Source organism: Ictidomys tridecemlineatus, chromosome 6 (genome assembly GCF_052094955.1).
Source record: "Ictidomys tridecemlineatus isolate mIctTri1 chromosome 6, mIctTri1.hap1, whole genome shotgun sequence".
In the NCBI taxonomy this organism is placed as follows: Eukaryota; Metazoa; Chordata; class Mammalia; order Rodentia; family Sciuridae; genus Ictidomys; species Ictidomys tridecemlineatus.
In genome coordinates, this window is record NC_135482.1 from 31,049,661 (window position 1) to 31,072,804 (window position 23,144).

General features: G+C 32.5%; 1 protein-coding gene across 8 annotated transcripts in view; it reads left to right on the forward strand.

Moving 5' to 3' along the window:
* The window catches only part of Mgat4c (MGAT4 family member C), a 786,744-nt gene that overhangs the window by 141,032 nt on the left and 622,568 nt on the right, over positions 1-23,144 (forward strand). For 4 of the 8 annotated variants that reach the window (XM_040280229.2, XM_078053046.1, XM_078053045.1 and 1 more), the window contains one exon: positions 14,064-14,106. The exons of the other annotated variants lie outside the window; for them this stretch is intronic. The gene's annotated coding sequence lies outside the window, so the exon portion shown is untranslated. The remainder of the gene's footprint in view (positions 1-14,063; positions 14,107-23,144) is intronic. 8 annotated transcript variants of the gene reach the window in all.

Genomic DNA, 23,144 nt, shown 5'->3' on the forward strand with positions numbered 1-23,144 from the left:
ATGCTTCTATAGACATTTCTTTCTTCTTGGCACCTTCCCTCCATTCCTCCCTCCCTTTATTTGTTCATTTCTTCCCCCAAAAGCACACCAAGTGCAATCAATGGGAGTGAAGGGCAATACCCACTGCTACTCATTTTATACTGCAGCTTTCTGTACCTGGACCCTAACTGGTAACTTAAAATATTTGTTGAATGAATGTTGACCATTAGCTTCCTTGCATTTGTTTGTGTGTTTGTGATTCTAGAGATCAAACCCAGGGACTCACAAGTGGTGGACAAGCACTCTATCATTGATCTATACCCCAGCCTTCTTGCATATTTTTTTTTGCATCAAATATTACTTAAAACTTTTCATATCTTCTATCTTAATTTCTTTCTTTTATGTGCCAAAAACAGTAGTACATCATTTTTTTTCAGTGATGTCTGTGTTCTAATCATTTTGCATGTGTAATTACTGATCCTTACCACAGCTTTACTAGTTTTTTTTTTTTTTTCTCAAATGTCCTCATAAAGAAACTGCTAATGACAGCAAGGAATCTCTTCCCCAATTCACACAACTAATGAGAATCAGAACCAGAATTCAAATTCAGCTTTGCTTGGCTAAGTTTTCTCCTCTGCTTCTAACACTTTTTAACTCATATTCTAGTAATAAGAGAGGACATTTATTTTACTTGTAATACTATGTAATACTAAATGGCAGAAATAGGATTTGAAATCAAGAAGAGAGCCGTGGAGTTTGTTCTCTTAACTAGTCTCCTTAAATTCAGAGGGAAGGCACCTCGCCTAGGAAAAGTAGGTTGTTTAATGTGTTGCCTGTGGGATGATGATCTAAGTGACACATTCTTGTACTTCTGCTACAGGAGCATGCTTGAGGAGCTGTAGACAAGTAAGTTTAGCTGAACAAACAAGGCTTTGTTTAATTGGCTGTGACTCTCAAATAGTGGGTATGCAGTAAATTGGGCTGCATAATATCTTGTCAGAAACAAAGAGCAAGAAAACCTAGGACAGAAACCCAAGGAAGTGTATTGAAGGTGGGGAGACAGTGGAGGCAAAGGAGGTTTCAAAGAATTTGTAGTAAACAATATTTTTGGTTTCTGCAAGAAAGGCACAGTAGTTTTACCGTATTGTTCAAATATGGGTTTTAGAGTTTAATGAAGTTTAGTGAAAAGGAATAGGGAAGAAAAGCAATTAGGAACTGAAAACTATCACAAGACGTATACAGGTCAAGAGCTAATGCTGACAAAATGGGCACAATCATTATTTGTTTCTTTTCATTGTAATAGTGCAAAATTTTATTGATTTTTCATAATTTGTATGATATTATATGTCAGTAATGGTCCTGCGTACCACAGAAACTTTAATGATGGAGAGAAATCTAGAGAAACAAATAGATACAGGGGAAAGAGTATCTTTCCCCAAATCACACAACTACGACATTGCAGGAAGAGAATCTGTTTACTTTTTTTTTTTTTTTTTTGGTGGGGCTAGGAATTGAACCCATGGCCTTGTGTATATGAGGCAAGCACTCTACCAACTGAGCTATATTCCCAACCCAAATCTGTGACTCTTGATTCTAAATTTATGTTCTTATAGCTAAACTAAAGGAAGATTACATGAAGAGGCCAAGTAGAATGTGTTGTTACCAAACTTCTTCAAAGAACTAATTCTGCTTCACGTTGATCCTAAAATCCAAATGAAGGACTTTTCATTTTACACTTTAAAATTTAGAACTAAAATTTGCCTTACATACAAACAGATATATGATAAATTGTGGTATAAAGGCTTATTAAGAATTGTAATGCAAAAAAAAAAACAAAGAAAGCTCATGCCTAATGGCATAATTTGGTGTAAATATACTTTATATACAAAGTTACGAAAAATTGTGCTGTGAATGGATAATTATCAATGTTATGCATTCCACTATTGTCATGTATGCAAGAAATAAATTAAAAAAAAAGAAAGCAAATGAATGAGGACATTTGGATGTATATATGAAAAAAATATATATATACATACATATACATACACATACATATGTTTATATGTATATATGCATATTCGTGTATATTTTTCTATTTTAATGCTTTTTTATATCATTCTGTTTCTCTACCACTTTGGAAAGAAAACTGATTCCCTTAGTTTTGAGGGGAAAGGAAAAAAAACTCAAACTTATTTTCCAATACTTTCTAACTTCTACATTAGATTTTTTTTTTTATCTTTCTCACATTAGCCACAATTTGTAGACTTTACTCTCCTTGTCTGATGCAATCAGTGTAAATGAAATGGAGAATCGAAAGGTCGATACCTTTCTAATCCAGGAAACACCATCTCATTTTTGCTTTCTTTAGTTTCTGCTAAGCCATAGTTCCTTGTTCATCAGTGGTTAAAATTTTGAAACCATAGTGCTTTTAAGTGTTTAGACACTTTCTTCTTTAATTCTCTCTAATATTAAAGCTGTTCTTACACCATTGTGGCAAAAATGACAACTCAGTCTCATTTGTATAATATTGGATCTTATTTTTATTTCAAAACTTGTTTTTCTATTCAAACAAAATTATAATACTGTTATTTATAGTGAGAAAAGCTCTATAAGAAGAATGATGGCCTGTGATGGTCTTTAGAAAGTTAATGAAACATTTTATTTCATATTTTGGTCTATTAAAATATGTTTAAGTTAGTTTTTTATTATTATTTATAAAATGAGCAGAATCTTTAAATGAGTAAAAAACATTTAATTGATAATTAATAAAATTCCTGGCATGATTGCTTCTGTCAAACTATGATTTCTAAGTATTATCATTATGTAGGAAAAATATATATAATAGGATTACAACAGGGCTAGGGTTGTGGTCAGCAGTACTCATCTAGCTCCTGCGAGGCCCTGGGTTAGATCCTTAGCACCACATAAAAATAAATAAAATAAAGGTATTAAAAAAAATAACTACAACAGAAAAATCATTCACTGAGAGAGATACTAATTTCTCACCAGTTACCCTCTCTTCCTTTCTTAACCCTCCACTGCTAAATTTTAGCCAGTTTGATAAGTTAAAAGATTTCTCATAGACATAAGAATGACTATTTGTTAAGTCCCTGTTGTAAGAATATGAGCATATGTGATATGTGCAACTTTCATGATATTTCCTTAATATAAAACTGCTTGTCATCCCTCCTTTATTCCTTTCACTTGATATGGAAGGGAGATTTCTGTAACTATGAGTTTGGATCCAAAGTGTGGGAAATCACATTTTGAGAAAAGGTTATAGCCAACCTCAGTCTCTGGATGAACACATGAAGTAAAATCACCTGGAGCACTTGATTAGCTAGAAAACTATGAGTAAGAGAAATAAACATCTGTTATTCCAACAAAATACTCTGGAAACTCAGATGTGCTTGAACACTACTATAGAGTCCAATAAACCATCATAAAATATTCAAAATAAAAATGTCTTTAGTGCACCTAAAATAACAATACCATAGATTAGCAGCACAGTACACTCAACAGTACCAGTTGCTTAGCCTCAGGATCTTGTGGGAGTTGTAGCTCAGTGCTGCTACCCAACATCCCAAAGATCCTCATATCATGTATAGTAATCCTCCAAAAAATGAAAGTTCAAAATATGAGGTATAGTTTCTACTGAGTGCATATGAGTTTTGCACTGTGATATGGCCTTAATATTTTTAAGTTGAAATATGGTTTAAGTGAAGGAGCAACATTATTATAAGCAGATATATTTCTATTACAAATGACAACATCAAACATCATAATTCTCTAAAATAACTCTAGTATGTGCCACAAGGAAAATATCAGTGAATTTATAATTTAAAATTAGTACCTATGAGCAAAAAATGTCAAAATCACGAGTTCATATAAGCACCAACTCTCTAGAAAATAGTCATTCTGAGTCTTTAAGAAATAACAGGTATGATTATCTTTGTTCATATAGGGTCATAATCATTTATATCTTGTTATCAAATAACAAATGCCCACTCAAATGAGTTTAAGTGAGGTTCGAGTGTATCAAAATATGGAAAAGAGGAAATAATTGTTGAAAATACATGGCAACCACAGCAGAGGTGTCCATCTGCAAAGAAAGCATCTGCATCTCTTTCTGTGTTTGCAAGACTTTGCATCTCATCTCCATATGTCTCTGTTCATTTTTTTGCTCTAAAGATTCGCTTCTTAAGCAGAGTGTTTCGTTTTTTATTTCCCCCAAATTTTCCTTGACCATTTATTTAGCTGTCAGTGGCACCAACAACAGTACCAATAACATGGGTGCTCTTAAAACTGTTTTCCACATTAATGACCTCAGTCTCTCCATTAACATTCAAAATTCACCAAAGAAGAGCAAGATGATTTGCCAAGGCTGGATTAGGAATCTATTCTCAGGCTTCAGAATCTCATCAATTTTCCAAGCAGCTGTATTGAGGGTTTGATATGGATGTGTTTCCAGTGAGATAATCTGAATTTTCAGGAACAAATTTAAATAAAGGGTGGGAGGAGATGGGATAAAATAAAATCAAATTTAAAAACCTTTTTGCTTTGTATTGGTTCATTTTAGTTTATAAATAACTTTAGAATTCATTTTGACATATTTATAAAAGCATGAAATATAATTTGTTCTATTTCATTTCCCCAGTACTTTCCAGTTCTCTCTCCTCCTCTCTCCCACTATTCCCTTCCCACTACTGATCTTTCTGTTATTTACCTATAGGATTTTTAATTTTTTTTTTTTTTTTTTTTTTTTTTAGTTTTTGTGCATATACATGATGGCAAGATTCACTGTGAGGTATTCATGCATGTACATAGGAAAGTTAGGTCATGTTCATTCCACTGTTCTTTCTTTTCTTTCTTTCTTTCCTTCCTTCCTTCCTTCCTTCCTTCCTTCTTTCTCTTTCTTTCTTTCTTTCTTTCTTTCTTTCTTTCTTTCTTTCTTTCTTTCTTTCTTTCTTTCTTTCTTTCTTCTTGATTATTTCAGTGAATTCTTTTCCCCTGCAATGTTCAGCCAATGCTATTGTCCTTCAGAGAGACCTAGATTTCTCTTTTTTTTGCCAGAAGATGCATGTGCCCACTCCAAGAACACTACAGTATCTTTATTTTAGTTTTTATTTTTTTTTAAATTTTATGTGTAACAGCAGAGGGCATTACAATTCTTGTTACACATAATTATACACAATTTTTCATATCTCTGGTTATATACAAACTATATTCACACCAATGAGTGTCTTCATACCTGTATTTTGGACAGTAACGATCATCACATTCCATCATCATTAATAACCCCATGCCCCCTCCTTTCCCCTCCAATCCCTCTGTCCTATCTAGCGTTCGTCTTTTCCTCCCATGCTCGGTCTCCTTATCCCACTAAGAATCAGCCTCCTTACATCAAAGAAAAAATTCAGCATTTGGATTTGTGGGGTTGGCTAACTTCACTTAGCCTTATATTCCCTAACTCCATCCATTTACCTGCAAATGCCATGATTTTATTCTCCTTTATTGCTGAGTAATATTCCATTGTGTATATATGCCACATTTTTTAATCCATTCATCTATTGAAGGGCATCTAGGTTGGTTCCACAGTTTAGCTATTATGAATTGTGCTGCTGTAAACATTGATGTGACTGTGTACCTGTAGTATGCTGTTTTTAAATCCTTTGAGAATAGACCGAAGAGAGGGGTAGCTAGGTCAAGTGGTGATTCTATTCCCAATTTTCCAAGGAATCTCCATACTGCTTTCCATATTGGCTGCACCAATTTTCAGTGCTACCAGCAGTGTATGAGTGTACCTTTTTCCCATATCCTTGCCAACACTTATTGTTGTTTGTATGCATAATACCTGCCATTATGACTGGAATGAGTAAAATCTTAGAGTGGTTTTGATTTGTATTTCTCTAAAGAAAGAAATCAAAGAAGACCTTAGAAGATGGAAAGATCTACCTTGCTCTTGGATAGGCAGAATTAATATTATAAAAATGACCATACTTCCAAAAGCACTATACAGATTTAATGCAATACCAGTCAAAATTCCAATTACATTCCTCATATAAATAGAAAAAGCAATCACAAAATTTATCAGGTAAAATAAGAGACCCAGAATAGCTAAAGCAATCCTTAGCAGAAAGAGTGAAGCAGGTGGCATCACTACCAGACCTTAAACTATACTACAGAGCAATAGTAACAAAAAAAGCATAGTATTGGTACCAAAACAAACGGTTAGACCAGTGGTACAAAATAGAGGACACAGAGACTAACCCACAAATTTGCAATCATCTTATATTAGACAAAGATGCCAAAAACATGCATTGGAGAAAAGATAGCCTCTTCAACAAATGGTACTGGAAAAACTGGAAATCCATATGCAACAAAATGAAATTAAACCCCTATCTCTCACCATGCACAAAACTCAACTCAAAATGGATCAAGGACTTAGATATAAACCAGAGACCCTGCATCTAATAGAAAAAAAAAGTAGTAGGCCCTAATCTTCGTCATATGGGATTAGGCCCCAACTTCTTTAATAAGACTCCTGTCGCACAAGAATTAAAATCAATAATCAATAAACAGAATGGCCTCAAACTTAAAAGTTTCTTCTCAGCAAAAAAAAAAAACTATCTGTGAGGTGAATAGAGAGCCTATATCCTGGGAGCAAATCTTTACCCCTCACACATCAGATAGAGCACTAATTTCTAGGGTATATAAAGAACTCAAAAAGCTAAGCACCAAAACAAACAAACAAACAAATAACCCATCAATAAATGGGCCAAGGATCTGAACAGACACTTCTCAGAAGTTAATATAAAATCAATCAACAAATATATAAAAAATGTTCATCATTATTGTTCTCTCTTTGTCCTTCTCCTTCTCCTCAGTCCCCTTCATCTAATCCATCAATCTTCTATTATGATAAAAACCCTCTTCCCCCCTTTTCTCTCTCTCTCTCTCTCTCTCTCTCTCTCTCTCTCTCTCTCTCACACACACACACACACACACACACAAATCCTTATTTCAGACTAGCTTCTACATATCAGAAAAAAATGACTTTTGACTTCTAAATTTTTTTTACTTAGCATAATAGTCTCCAATTTGATCAATTTACCAGTGAATTCCATGATTTCATTCTTCTTTATGGCAGAGTAATACTCCATTGCATACATATGCCACTTTTTCTTTATCCATTCATCTCTTGAAGAGCACCTAGTTTAGTTCCATGGCTTGGATATTGTGAACTGTGCTGCTATAAACATGAGATAGCTGAATCCCTATAGTATTGTGACTGTGGACCTTTAGGATATGTACTGAGGGGAGGAATAGCTGAATATTATGGTGTTTCCATTCTTTTTTTTTTTTTTTGAGGAATCTTCCTACTGCTTTCCAAGAATGTACGAGTGCACATTTCCCCCATCACATCTTCCCCAATATTTATTGTTATTCATACTCTTGACAATTGCCATTCTGACTATAGTGAGATGAAATCTCAATATAGTTTTAATTTGCATTCCCTAATTACTAAAGATGTTGAACAGATATATATATATATATATATATATATATATATATATATATATATATATCTGTTTTGACTCTTGGTATATATATATCTGTAACCTAGGACCTAACAAATACCAGTTAAACACACTACATGCTACCATTGGGCTACATTTCCAGCCCTTCATTTAAATTCTATTTTGAGAAAAAGACTTGCTTAATTGCCCAGGCTGGCCTCCAACTTCTGATCCTTGTTCTTCGGCCTCCTGAGTAGCTAAGATAATAGGTGTATATGAGAGAGATGGGAAATAGCATGGAAATGGAACGAGACCCTTAGGTTTATACAAAATTACATACAAGAGGAAGTGAGGGGAAAGGGAAAAATAATACAAGGGGGAGGAATGAATTGCAGTAGTGGGGGTAGAGAGAGAAGAGGGGAGGGGAGGGGAGGGGAGGGGAGGGGGGATAGTAGAGGATAGGAAAGGCAGCAGAATACAACAGACACTAGGATGGCAATATGTAAAGCAATGGAAGTGAAACTGATGTGATTCTGCAAGCTGTATAAGGGGCAATATGGGAGTGTATAACCCACTTGAATCAAAATGTGAAATATGATATATCAAGAACTATGTAATGGAGGGGTAAGACAAGATAATACAAATGGAAGAAATGATTTACAGTAGAAGGGGTAGAGAGAAAAGGGGAGGGGAGGGGAGGGGAGGGGGGATAGTAGAGAATAGGACTGACAGCAGAATACATCAGACACTAGAAAGGCAATATGTCAATCAATGGAAGGGTAACTGATGTGATACAGCAATCTGTATACGGGGTAAAGTTGGGAGTTCATAACCCGCTTGAATCAAACTGTGAAATATGATGTATTAAGAACTGTGTAAGGTTTTGAATGACCAACAATAAAAAAATAAATTAAAAAAAAAAAAAAATAACTGCACCTGGCTACCGATGCTTACTTAAGATACATAACTCCACAATTACAGGGATTCTGGCCTCAATTACCCTAACATTTCATTTGGTTAATATACCATGAAGCATCATCTTGTGCTTCAATAGATCACAGTAATATAGATAGGCTAGAACTTTATTCCAAGGTGGATAGCATACACGATATATTATTACTTTACATATCTTAACATTACATATAATTAGAATGTTAAATGCCACCAACTATGCTTTATAAATTACAGCTAATGCACCTCTCGCCAAAGTGTTGCTCACCTGCTGAGCAGAGGCATCATATTTAAAACCTGTTTCCAAGACTTCCTATGCCCTCAAGGGTAAGAAAGACTAAAGTAATGATACAATTGGAACTGCATATAATCAGCTCCTATAAAAACATCTAGTCCTGATTCCAATTATGCTAATTCACTGCAGCGGGAGTGTACATTTCAATCACCAGAAGGTTCAATGCCTTCCTGAAGCCCCTTGGCAGCACCAGGCAGTCCCCATGAAAGTATTTAGCAAATCCCTTTGTGATGCATGAGAGGTTTAAAGTAGTAATAAACCAATCCCTTTACACTGATAAATTCCTCTTAAGTCAATGAGGGCTTCTCTAGGACTGAAGACTGAGGATTTTTCTTTTCCAGTTTAGTTTCCCAAAGAATCTCAGATAATATATAATAATACAGACATCCATTTTCAACTTTTAGAGCCACTAGAGGGCAAGAGGATCATTATTCACAGTAGAACAACAGTTTAAATCTGAGCCACCCAATTTCAGTCCCTTAGAAATGCTACTTGTACTTTTTCTCCTGAATTTGGCATTTAAATGTGTCACTGTTGAATTCTTGTGTGCTTAATAGAGCTCTCAAGATATATTTGTTGTCTTGCTGTAGAAAGGAATACAATGCCATATTCTTGCTTTACCAGTAAACTCCCTTTATACAAAGAGGCTGATTTTTAAGTCCATAGCTAAGTGTCTAGCATAGAATTCTACTGAAGCAGAAGCACAATTTCATTTGAAGGCCAAAAGGAATACTGAAGTTCCACTCAGAGAACTATATGCTTAGTAGGATTGTTAACCTGATCTCTGACTAAATTATTTTATGTGGAGATCTTTCCCTTAGAATTTTTTTTTCCTAACATGAAGTCATTTATTAATGACTAATATACCTAATGTTGTCAGAGGAAATATATTCTGAGTGGAGCAGCTATTGTAAAATACAGAATGCCATGAAAAAGTATATTAAAGTTTATAACTCCAAAAGCATGACTTAATTAAGAATTGTGGTCTGCAGCAGTTATTTAGCAAACCTTGACTCTTCAATTTTCCAGACTGATGGTGCATTGCAGTAGGGAAAGTCTGACAAGGGTTGTCCTACTGACTTTGAAATTCTTTTAACATTTTTAATATTTTAAAATATTTTAAATGTTCTAATTTACAAAATCAAATAGGAACTGCAAATATATGAGACCAAATATATGAAGCAGAAGTTTTGCTGTGTGTAAATTATCAAGATCCTATGGATGTATTATTATTATCTTGGCATATTACCAGACATTTATTTATTTTTTTAATATTTTATTTAGTTGTAGATGAACATATAGTATCTTTGTTTATTTTTTTTTTAATGTGGTGCTGAGGATCGAACTCAGTGCCTTAGATTTTCAAGGCAAGCACTTTACCACTGAGCTATAGCCCCAGCCCCAGACATTTAGTTCAAAGTTTTAAAAGAATCTATGAAATAATTACCCTTGGATTAAAATGAGATCAGATCTTCAGTTAAATATTACATCTTCTTTGATTTTAACTCTTGGTAAAAGATAGATTAAATATGCTCAAACTCATTTTATATATAAAGTATATGTTAGAGCAGCATCTACATATCTTTGTGTCTTCTATTGTAGCTTTTATATACATATAATAGTTGTATATCTGAATCTGTCTATATATCCACATTCTACTGAGAATTTAAACTCTTTCCTATAGTACATATTAGATACAGCCATCTAATATCTAAATAAAATACTTGAGTTCAAAGTATTTCTTAATCACCCACAACATTAAATCATGTGGTAATAAATATAAATAAAAATTTCAACAATATTTTACTCTTCTCCTCAAGGAGCCTATTGAGTGAGTAGAGACTCTAAACAGATCATTTCAACAAGGTCTTAAACCATTCCAATAGAGGAATTCCCCGAGGTTTATCGACTCAGAGAAGGGCAATCAAAGTGGTCAGAACTAACATTGTGGAGAAAGTAATATTTTTTTTTACTCTCAAAAGATGTTGAAGTGTAAATATTAGGTATCTGAGGACACACAGTTTTTCAGATAATGCCACTTAGTATTGATTGTTGCTAATACCATTAAAAAAATTACATGTGTTTAAATTTCTGTTAAATATAAAAAGGATTGGACACATTGAAGGGTCCTAGGTAAAATCACTGTAATGGAATAACATAAAGCATAAACTGAAATCAAGGACTTCAAATTTTATAGCATGCATTGGAAAAATTGTAAAAGAGAAAAAAATTTTAGAACATAAGAAATTGATATTATTTACAATTATGTAAAAGTTTTGAGAAATGACATTAATCACTACAAAAACTAATTTAAAACATTGTGTAAGTGATTTATCTTGAATTCCACAATATGACTCATGATTGAAATAAAATGCTCTCTTAGTTCTGACTACTATAACAAAATATCATAGATTGGTGGAGTTAAATAAGAAACACTTACATATAACATTCCTGGAAAATGGGAAATCCAAGATCAAAGTGCCTGTCCATTTGTTTTCCTGCTGAGTTTCAGCATCTGGGAAGGTCCCATTTTCTGGTTTCAAGACAGGTGCCTGTGCTTGCAGTCATTGATTTCTTGTTTCTTTTCCACAAGTTCATTAATTAGTTCCATCCTAAGTTCACCACCCTCATGATCTAATCTAACTCCAAAGTCTCTATGTCCAAATATCATCACATTGTGAATTAGGGATTCAATATATGAATTTTAGGAGGACAGAAACATTGAGACCATGCCAAATTACAAAGACCAGATTAAAGGAAAAGCAAACATATTTGGTTCTGATTAAGTATTCTCATTTGACATAAAAGAACCTAATAGTTGGTGACCACACAGTGTATTTCAAATACATACATTACGAGTTTTTTCACATGACAGAACACCTATCTCACAGGTACTGTGAATACTATTTAATGCTCAATTTCTTTCCTTCTTACTATATTCCTGTACATGTTTCATTTACTAAAATTTATATTTTCTTTTCTTTACTTTGAAGATCCAAGACTAATTCAAACCAAATGTCACTATATTTTAAAGATCCCATTCATATTAAATAGCAGTATTCTTAGACAAAACATTTTAGAATCAAAATAATATATGTTAGTGGAGGTTCATTCTGAAAGATTTAGAAATTATAAATGGTATTTCAGAGGTAGTATTAGTTTAAAGAAGTAAAATTAACAGCAATATGAAGAAATTGACAAATTCACTATAGAAAAGCAAAATTTAAACAAATTTCTTCTGATGATTTGAGCTCCAGCAACTAAAATGTTAATAAGTATATATAATATTCATACAAAATAACTCCCAATAATAGAATTTTACTGAAAAAATTAGAGATCATATATTTCTTAATATCCAGTAATACTATGAAAATTGATCATCTACAAGATAACAAAGAAAATTCCCACACTTTCAAAGAATTAGTCACATACTTGTTTTGTTCTTGACCTTTAATCTATCAAAATAACAATGTAAATACATTGTAATTTTAACAATGTAATTACATATCAAAATTATATATAATCACTTTGTTAAAATATTAGTGCTGTCAGATGAAGAAATTTAAGCATTCACATGAATGATCAAATACAATGTTGAATTTGAAACAATATAAATTTTTCTCCACAATAACTGGTCTTTATATGTTCAAACTAAATTTATATCTTTGTAGATAATAAAAATAATTGAGAAGAAATTTCTAATACAAAAACCTAAAATGAAGTTTTAATCATTCACTAGAATCTGAAATCTGGAAAGAGTAAAACTTGCATTCATTCATTGAATAAAGACTTATTTGGCAAACATTGTTAGATCCTGAGTTTATAATTGTGAAAAAGAAAAATATGGCACCTAGTTTCATGAATTTTACTGTCTATTGGATAAATGAGAAGTCAAACAAGCTTATTTAACCAAAGAAACACCAAAAATATTACATGAATATGTAATTTTAATGCTCAAACTAATATTGGATATGAAGGAAGATTTCTGGGAGGAAACTATATTGAAATATTGACATCCATATATTTTAAAATTAGCAAGTCAACTAATCTTTCATATAATGAATATTTGGTGTTCTTGACAACAGGAATTTATTCATGCTTAATCCCTTAAAATACATATTATCTCTCTGGGTAAACTTATATTCTGTATGTATATCTATGTCCATATGTATGTTTGGTAACCAGCTAAGGATTATATCTTGTGACTTACTGAAGATAACCAGTGCATCCCAAGGTCAATTAAGTCAAAGAGAAAGTCCTAGGATTTCTAAAATTATAATAACTTGAAGACAGGTAAACACTTAGTTTAAAATTGAATACAGATGATAGAGTACAAAGGAAACTAAGATAAAAATCAGGTCCATTCGGTCAGTAGCGTTTGAAACAGTCACATTAAAAAAAAAAAAAAAAACATGGAACTGTGTCTCTGAATTTCAGAATTAGGTGAAGCAAAATATTCCCTCTTTCACTGAGTGAGTTTGAGGTTCGAATTAAAAATAAAATCCTGGGTAGGGATATATGTTATAAAATAGCAAAATAGTTGAATCACATAATTTTTCTGAATAAAATTCACCCCAAAGTTTAGTGGCTTAAAATAGAAACAATTTATTACTCATCATGTGATGACAAAAAATTACGGTTATTCTTCCAGCTCTATAAAACTAACTGGAGCACGACTGAATATATACATTGAAAAGCAAGAATCCTTTTCTTTGGGGAAATTCTCATAATTGCTGAAGAGTATCATGGAACACTGGAAGCACAAGCATTACCTATGTTGAGTAGAAACAAAAATGACTAGAATCTCACAAATAATGCTGTTTTGAAATTACTGGTGTGGTCACATTTCACTTTTAAAAACAAGCATAAAAGACCACTTCTGTCAAGAAGAATGGAATATAGAAAGTGCCTGCCATATAGATTTGACATGGGATCATAAAATATTGAATTGTGAAATTTTAAAACAGATTTACAAGAGAAATGTTTCCATGTAATTCCACTGTCATGAATACCTTAAAAACTTGCTGAAATTTTAAAGTTTGCAGATTTGAGATGGTACAGAAGATCAGGATAGAAATATTACTAAGATTTTACTTTATTGCTTACTGAATATTGTTCACTGCCTGATAATGCCTTGACTGATTTTTACCACAGTGCATTTCCTTAATAATGGTGCCACATTATACTGAGATGATTTAAACTTATAATTCAGAAACTCTAATGAGAAAAAGTGTATTTGATGTTGCTTATGATTTTTTATTTAAAAGTATATATGTAATATGTGAGTATCTCAGTAAAATAAAGTTTAAATTTTTCAGAGAGTTTCTGCTTGTCTCCATCATCGTAGACCAATATCCAGAGGTAAGCAATGCTAAAATGTGTCTTTCATCCAACTAGATTGTTTTTTAGTATTTATAAACTCTGTATTTGCTAGATCTTATATGTGTAATGCAAGTTAGCTATGAATACAATATATTAAATATAATATATAAACAATTTATGAATATCATTATCCTTGGAGGTATTTATATTTATGGATTCACACATTATTATATTAATATGTTATTCGTTGAATTAAATGTTTAAAATTGTTTACATTAAAATTTTACAACCCAGGTCCGGAGTTGTCGCACAGTAATAGAGCACTTGCCTAGTATGCTTGAGGCACTGGATTCGATCCCTGGCACCACATAAATATAAACAAATAAAATAAAGGTATTGTGTTCATCTACACCTAAAATCAATATTAAAGATATATATATATATATATATATATATATATATATATATATATCTCCCAGAGAAGAATGCAGAAATCATAACAAGTCAGTTCAGTGATGGTGTAACCATGTACTAACTCAAACTATAAAACCTTAGCAGAATCATAGAAATTCTTATTCATGACCTTCTGTAATGAATGCATGTTGCGTTCTTCCTAAACTTAAACAAAATCATGATTTCTAATACATGGTTAGGTTTGTATGTATTTTTACTTCAATTAACAATTTTATTTCATTTTACAACCAAATGTTGTATAGATGCTAGCTGATGGATTTTGAGTTAAAAGAGCAACACACTGCACATTCTTCTCATGGTTTATGGCATACACAGGCATTCATCTTGATGTGTGACACACCAAAGAAGAATTCCTAGTTAACAATGTACACAAATGCCCATCTTTAGTAGATTATGTGAAAGATTTTTTTCTAAGCTACAATACAAATTTGAATTTCCACCAGTAATGTACAGAGGATGTTGTTGCTGTTGGTACTTGAGGTTGCTGTTCCTTTTAATTCTATTGTTTATATAATTTCATTCTACTGCTCTTTAATCAGTAGTAGATGCTTTTGATTTTCATTTTAATTTCCTAAGGAGGAATGTGCATTTTCTAATGTGATTAAGCATTATTAAATATATTAATGGATAATTTTTATATCATATTTGAGAATTTCTGTTGAAATCTGTTTACCAGTATATAATAAGGTTATTGTTAATTCTTACTGATATGTGAAAGCTTTAATGTATTCTGAACATAAAACCCCATAAGTTGTGAATATCTTTTTCAACTTTTTGAATTATTTTTACTCACATGTAGTTTATTTGGAATAAGAGCATCTTAATTCTAAATGATTAAAAGTTATCAAGCATTTCAAATAATTTTAAATTTATTGGTTTTTACTCTCATTGAAGTTTATAATTTTCTTTAGAATATACAGACTCTATTTATCTTTATAATTAACTTTAAAATCCACCCTTAGGTGTTTATTAGTAGTAGTAGTAGTAATAGTAGTATTAATAGTAGTATTAAGATATAATTTACATAATCATATTCACCTGTTAAAATGTATAATGCAATCAGTCATGGTGGTGCTTGCCTGTAATTCCAGCGGCTTAGAGGATTGTGAGTTCAAAGCCAGCCTCAGCAACTTAGTGAGGCCCTAAAGCAAATTGGGAATACCCCGTCTCCAAATAAAATATTTTTTTAAAAAGGGACAGGGGATATGGCTTACTGATTAAGTGCCCCTGAGTTAAATTCCTGGTATTAAAAAAAAGTATAATTAAGTGGCTTTTATGTGTATTCACAAAGTGAAACAATTAATTGTGCACTAATCCTAACATATTTTCATAAACACTGAAAGAAACCAAATACTGTTAGATGTCCTATCTCATTTCCCTCTTCCTCCCATCCCTTTGCAATCACTTAACTTTCTGTCTCTGTGGATTTATCCACTCTGAATATTGTACTTATATACTCTGAATATTTCTGAATATTGGCCCTTATTTCTGGCTTCTTTCATTTAGTATAATGATTTCAAGGTTCATTTGTATTACAGTATGTACCAGTATTTCATTTCTTTTCACATTTCTTGTTCATTTTGCATACAATCTAGATTTTCCTTGTGCATCAGTTAATGGGCTTTCATGTTATTTCCACTATGGACTATTATTATTAATGTGGCTATGAACATTCATGTTCATGTTTGGAGTTTGTATATGTTTGTATTTATCTTGGAGATATATATATATATAATTTTACTCTGAGATATATATATTTATAAAAAATTTTAATTTTTTAATTTTTATAGTAAAATTTCTGGTGCTCATTTTAGTTTTGAGGGCTATCAAATAATTCATCAATGCAAACATACCATTTTACATAGTCTATCATCAGTGCATGGGAATTCAGTTTCTCTATATCCCCATTAAAACTTATTATTCTCACTCTCTTTTTTTTAACTATAGACACTCTAATGGATATGACATTTCATAGATACAGAAAAATGGTCTCCAACTTACAATGATTTGACTTATGATTTTTTTATTTTGGAATGGTATGACAAAGAAACCAATTTAGTAGAAACTGTACTTTGAATTTTGAACTTTGAGTTTTTCCTGAGCTATCAACATATGGGATTGTACTTTTAAGCACATGACAGTGACAGCTCCCAATCAGCCACGTAATCATGAGGGCAAACAACTGATAGTCTAGAGTGTACTATGTTGCTAAGCTATGAGATTTGGTAGATTAGGTGTGTGAACTTCATTTTTTACTTATATTTTCAAATTATTATGGGTTTATTGAAGATATAATCTCATTGTAAATTGCAAATTTACAATGTAAACTGAGTACCATGTGTACATATACATACACTGTATACAGTAAAACATGAAACTGATATTTTCAAAACTTTGATTCTCTGAAGTATTATGTAGCCTAAAATGGAAAGTGAAAGAAATAATTCAAAAATGAGGTTAAATTCCTAATGGTTTGAATGACTTCCCTCTTGTTAAATTTCTAGTAACTGGCATAACTGTTCCCTAGTTCCTTTACTGTCATCCTGCCACAACAGTCAATTTGAAAAAATTCTTTTTGCTTTTACTGGGGCAAATTCCAGAACTTGCCTCCTTTCGACAAAATAGTTCAAATGTTCAAAATAGCATTTTATCATGAGTCACGTAAAAACATAGTATTCTGCCTTGTTATACTTTAAAAACATTTCAAAATTGGTGAATTCCATATTCTGTTAACTTACTCATGGCTGTCTAATCAACATTGTCAATGGGGCAAGAATGAAGAGGCTCTGTTGATTCATGTACACTTAGTCATTTACCCTGGCCATGAGCCTACCAACAAGGGAAAGAGCAGGAGAGGATTTCCCAAGATGTTCCTTAGCAAATAGATTGGATTCCTTGTCATCCATCTCTCATACTCTTATGTATATAATCTCAGATTTTGTTTACAGCATTAGTTCATCTTTATCTCAGCATCAGTTACTTCACAGTTTGTAGTCACAATAACCATGCAACTGCATACTCTTTCTCCTTGCCTTTCTACTTCATTCTTATAATATCAAGGAAGGTATATTCTTCTTGATCCAAATATGTTATTATTAATAGAATATTTTAACTGAATATATATTATGACATCAAAATCATTTTTAACTAAAACAATGAAAAATACTTCCAAATAGGACCATCTACAGATCCACTGCTGTGTTTTTGTCCCCACACATTATACAACTTAATGATTCATCTTTATTTAAATACTAATATCCCTTTTCAACAAGAACTGTCTTCCAATAATACATCAATTCTTCTTTATTAGGAATGTTATATATGTTCTTTTGATTTCAACAAATAACTTTTTTGCTGATTTGCTGATTAGATGCTCTCTTTCTGGTTTTATCAGACCAACCCTATTCCTTGCTAAGCATGATTGCCTAGAGTCCTGTAATACTTCCCCATTGTTACTTTAATAAGCTAGAGAAAAGCATATCAAACTCAGTGCTGCCCATGTCTTTCCTCACACATTCCTATCAGAGATCAGGGCCTCTTCTTAGAATTCTTAAAAGTTATGGGCAGGTTGAGATAATTTTCTGTTTATTTTAGGACCTCTAATTTTAGAAAAACTCCCCATATTTAAATTTAATGTTAATTCAATCAAAATAACATCATCATTTATTACCATAGTTAATTATATTGTTGCATTTGACTTGGGGATAAAATTGTGAACACTGGCTATAAAAAGCAGCATAAAATATTCCCATGTAGTAAGTAAAACTGATCTTTATGTTTATATACTAATTTTATTAATCTGAAATATTCATTTAAAAAGATGTTATGGGATATAGTGTGATGTTTTACCTATATGTATATTGATTTGTAATAAGTATCTTTTTTCAATAAATTAGACAAAATTGAGCAGATATAACAAAAATGGAGTAATTTACAGTAATATCTAAAATAACTATATATATATAATATTATTTAATATAGAATTTCAGAAGACTTATTGACTAGGTCTGTAACTATCTGATCAGGCATCCAGTACAGGAGGCCAGTGTTCAAAGAAGCTTTATAATCTTGATGTTGCTGCATTTCCTATTTTAGAGTTGGAGAGTATCAGTTGTTGATTCTAGTCAAAACTATGATTAAACAGTTGGAAAATATTAACGTAAATTAGATCCCTACTATGCAATACTATTAATTGATTTTCTGCATTCACATTGAGAAGATTTTTTTGTTGTTGTTTTTAAGCATATGACACAGAAACATAAGGAGGGAGAATTGCTGCTTAGTGGTGGAGAGTCTGTTTAGAATGCATTAGGCCCTGGTTCAATACCTAGCACTACACACACACACACACACACACACACACACACACACACACACACACACACAGTATAAATATACATTATGAGTAAATCTTATGCCAAATGATTGCAAATGATACTTCTACCCAACTAATCTAGGAATGAGCTACATTTTGAAGTTCAAATAGTGATGATCCTTTTAAAAATCTTTTATTAAATCAAATAAATTGTCTGTAAGGTTCTGGCTTCCTCTACTTGGTTTTTTCTAAAGTCTTTGCTAGGTTGACATTGTAACTTTTTAATTTTTTGTTTCACTTAAATTGACATGGTAATTCAGGTAAAAGGTATATCTTCTTTCCATCAACAATGGCTCAAAAATAATAACAGAGGGGGTTGGTAGAGTGCTTGTCTTACATCTAAAAGGCCCTGGGTTCAATTCCCAGCACCACAAAAGTAATAATAATAATAATAATAATAGAGAAACTTATTATAAAATACTCTTAGTGACATTTTCAAAGTCACCTGCATCAAATGATCTTATTTTATAATAGCATCAATATAAAACTAAGGAACAGACTGCTTGATGTTTTAAAATGTAAATCAATATGTAGCAATAATATATACTTCAATTGTTTGAAATTTCTCTTTTATCAGATAAATTTTATAAGAAACAAAAATATAATTATGTATTGAGTAGAGAAAAATAATTTTTATGAATGACATCATGCAATAAGCCCAAGTTTGAAAAAAGTGAAATTCAGTCTTAGAACAAATAAGGTCCAATATTGTTATTGACATTTTCCAGTTGTTCATATATTTCTGTATACAAAGTCAAGGATCTTTTCCAACATCTTACATTATGTTATACTGTAACAGGGAGAGATTATAGGACTACCAAAAAGTTTACTAAGAAGATTTCAAAGTTAAAAACAATAATTGGAAAATGGGCTTCCGGCCTGTCCAAGCTGGGGGTGGGGGACATTTTCATGGTTTACAATATGTATGAGAAAAAAAGCACTTTATTATGGCCACAATATTTATTAATTATAAAACCTCTATGAACAATGGGGAACAAATTTTACTTCACTCATATAATTTTGCAAGTATTCATTTTAATGATGTAAAAAACCATTTAGCCTCGTATCCCATAAGCACTTAGTAAATGGTAGGTATCTGTTCTCCTTAGCATTGTATCACCAGTACCTAATACAGTGCCTTCCACAAAGTAGGTGCTCAGTTAAGAGCTATTGACAGTGAAATTAAAATGAATGAATGTTTTCAAAAAAGTAAAGATAGGAAAACTTTAACAGCTTCTGCATCTAATTAAACAAAATCACTTATATCAGTACCATTTTCATACTTCTGACCCTTCTATCTGCTTTCCACATCCACTCAAAGACTCTTAAAAGCACTGAAGTCAAATACTTTAAACTATGTCCATCCTAACTGGCTCTAACGTAACACCTACCAAAATATTACTTAGTAAGTAAAATAGTGGCCTTAAATTTTGACTTTCAGAATTTTTGCAGTTAAGATTCATGTAACTTTTTACCCCATAAAATAGAAACATAAAGCATAGAGGAGAGTTGAAAACAGTTGTTGGGTTTGTCAGGAGAAAGGGTCTTACAGAGGGTTAAATAGCAACTGAGGACAGAAGTAAGATAGTGTAAAAGTGGACCATCTACTTGATTTATATGATTGTTGTAGGTAAAAGAATTGTTTTTTGGCAGCAAAAGAATGAAAGTACTACTTACATTAGAAGTCTAGAAGAAAGATGAGCTTCTGAGTAGATTAAAAAAATGAATGTCTAACCCAACTATAAATATAGACAGAAGCTTCAGTAAATTAATTCACGATTTCATTTGAATATTTGTAGGCTCTGGACAGTTAATGTACTAGGACCTGGCAAATATAAGACTGAGCAAGGGCATGTCAGTGATTTAAAAAAAAAGAAGAAAGAAGGAAAGAAAGGAAGGAAGGAAGGAAGGAAGGAAGGAAGGAAGGAAGGAAGGAAGGAAGGAAGGAAGGAAGGAAGGAAGGAAAAAAAATGATATTCCAGTGTTGTTTCACTCAATCCAAATTTTAGGACCTATATTGGGTTATAGTAAGCATTAAAGAAGACTCTGAATAAGATTTAGAAGAAAAAAGTGAGAGAGTGGAATGTTTTTTGAAAACAAGATTTTAGTGACGTCTTCTTTCTTTAAATGGTAGATTCAAAATGAATGGACTCTTAAGCATGAGGGGGCAGATTAAACTTTTAGGACTATCTCTGGGGGGAATGATGGATGTTCTCACAACACCCCTAATAGGAAATCTCAAGCATTATGTCATATGGTTTTTGGAGAAACAATATGATTAAGATTCAAATGATAATGCAGTTAGGCAGACAAAATTCTAAAGATGTTTCCAAAGATTCCAAGTTTCTAAATTTTCAAATACCAATCTGGATTTTGATATGAAGGCAGTTTTGGGAAACCAGAAGAAACAGTCAGAAATCACACCACAGAAGAGAAAAGCACAGGAGAAAAGAGGCAGAAGATGAGGTCAGAGAAATTAAAAGCATGAGAATGAGTCTACCCACCATTGTTTACTTCAAAGCTGAAGGAAAGTGGACCAGAACAAAGGAAATTAAAATGCTACATTTAGAAGCTTAAAATCACACCCTGGGTGAATACCAGCAAAGAAACAGAAAACTTAGTTTGAAAATTACATTAAGATATTTCTACCTAAGTAATCTAGAATTCAGATTCTGTCTCAGAATTCTTAGGAAAAAATGCAACACCAATATTGCTGTTCATTTCATCTCATTGAGATACATGTTGACCACACAGTGAGAAAATATATTGTTTTAGTCAGGTTTTTTTTTTTCTACTGTAACTAAAAGATCAGACCAGAACAATTTTAGGGAAGCAAAGTTTATTTGAGGGCTCATGGTTTCAGAGGTCTTAATCCATAGAAGGCTGGCTTCATTCTTCAGGGCTGGAGGTAAGGCAGAGCATCATGGCAGAAGAGTGTGGCAGAAGGAAGTATCTCACATGATGATCAAAAAGCAGAGAGAGAGAAGTTTTTCTTGCCAGATACAAATATATACCCCAAAGCCATGCCCTCAATGCCCCACCTAGTACAACTGCATCTAGTTACCACTCAGTTAATTCCATCAGACATTCATTCACTGATTATTTTAGGGCTCTTACAACCTAATTATCTCCCCTCTGAATCCTGTCACATTACCTCTCAAGTAAACTCTTGGGGACACCTCCCTTATAAACCATAACATATATTTACTTTTTCTGGAGCTGCTACATTTGTGCTAATTTGTTATGGAATCATTGGGAAGCTAATATAATGATATAAAAATCTTATATCACACTGAAGGGCTGTAACTGATCTGAGAGAATATAAAGAGAAAATTTTTCCAAGGGAAACAGTCTGTCAGTGTCTTGGTACAGCAAGATGTACCACACACATAGAACACAGTGTTATTCTTCCCAGAGACAATATTTGGATGAATCTATTGCTTAATAAAATTTTAATTTCAAAGGAAATTAGATTCTGGAGGGAGAAAAATTTAGCTTTATGTAATCATTAGATATGTTGAGTGGAAAATATTCAGCTATACATAAAAATACTGTGGAATATGTAAATAAATATAGGAGTTGTGGTAATGGTAAAAATGCAGACATTATTTGAAGAATTTATGGAAACTATTTTTTGAAGTTAGTAATTTTATTTTTGCTGGATTTTTTTGGGGGGGAGCTAGGGTGGGATGAGGCAATAGTCATCTTTTACTTACATAAAAATGTTAGAAGCTGGGTGCAGTGGCACATGCCTGTAATCCCAGCAGCAGAGGAGGCCGAGGCCAGAGTATCACCAGTTCAAAGCCAGCCTCATCAACTTAGTAAGGACCTGAGCAACTCAGTAAGACCCTATTTCTAAATAGACTATAAAAAAGGGCTGGGGATGTGGCTCTGTTGTTAAGCACTCCTGAGTTCAATCCCTGGTACAAAAAAAAAAAAAAGTCTGGATTCCCAAAGTCAATAGTCCTGACAGTTTGGATTGGGCACTTAGGTATTATTGGAGACTCTACCATTGTAGGATGTTTAGAAGTATATTAGTTTTTTAACCACTGAATGCCATTTGCAACCCACATACATATGCTCTGGTTGTGATAGCCAAAGATGTTTCCAGACATTACCAAGTACACCCTGGGAACAAAATCACCGCAAGTCAAGAGCAATTCTCTCTAAGTATTGAATAAGTTAGTAGAAAGTAGAAACCAGAAGACCCTTTCACAATATTAAATAG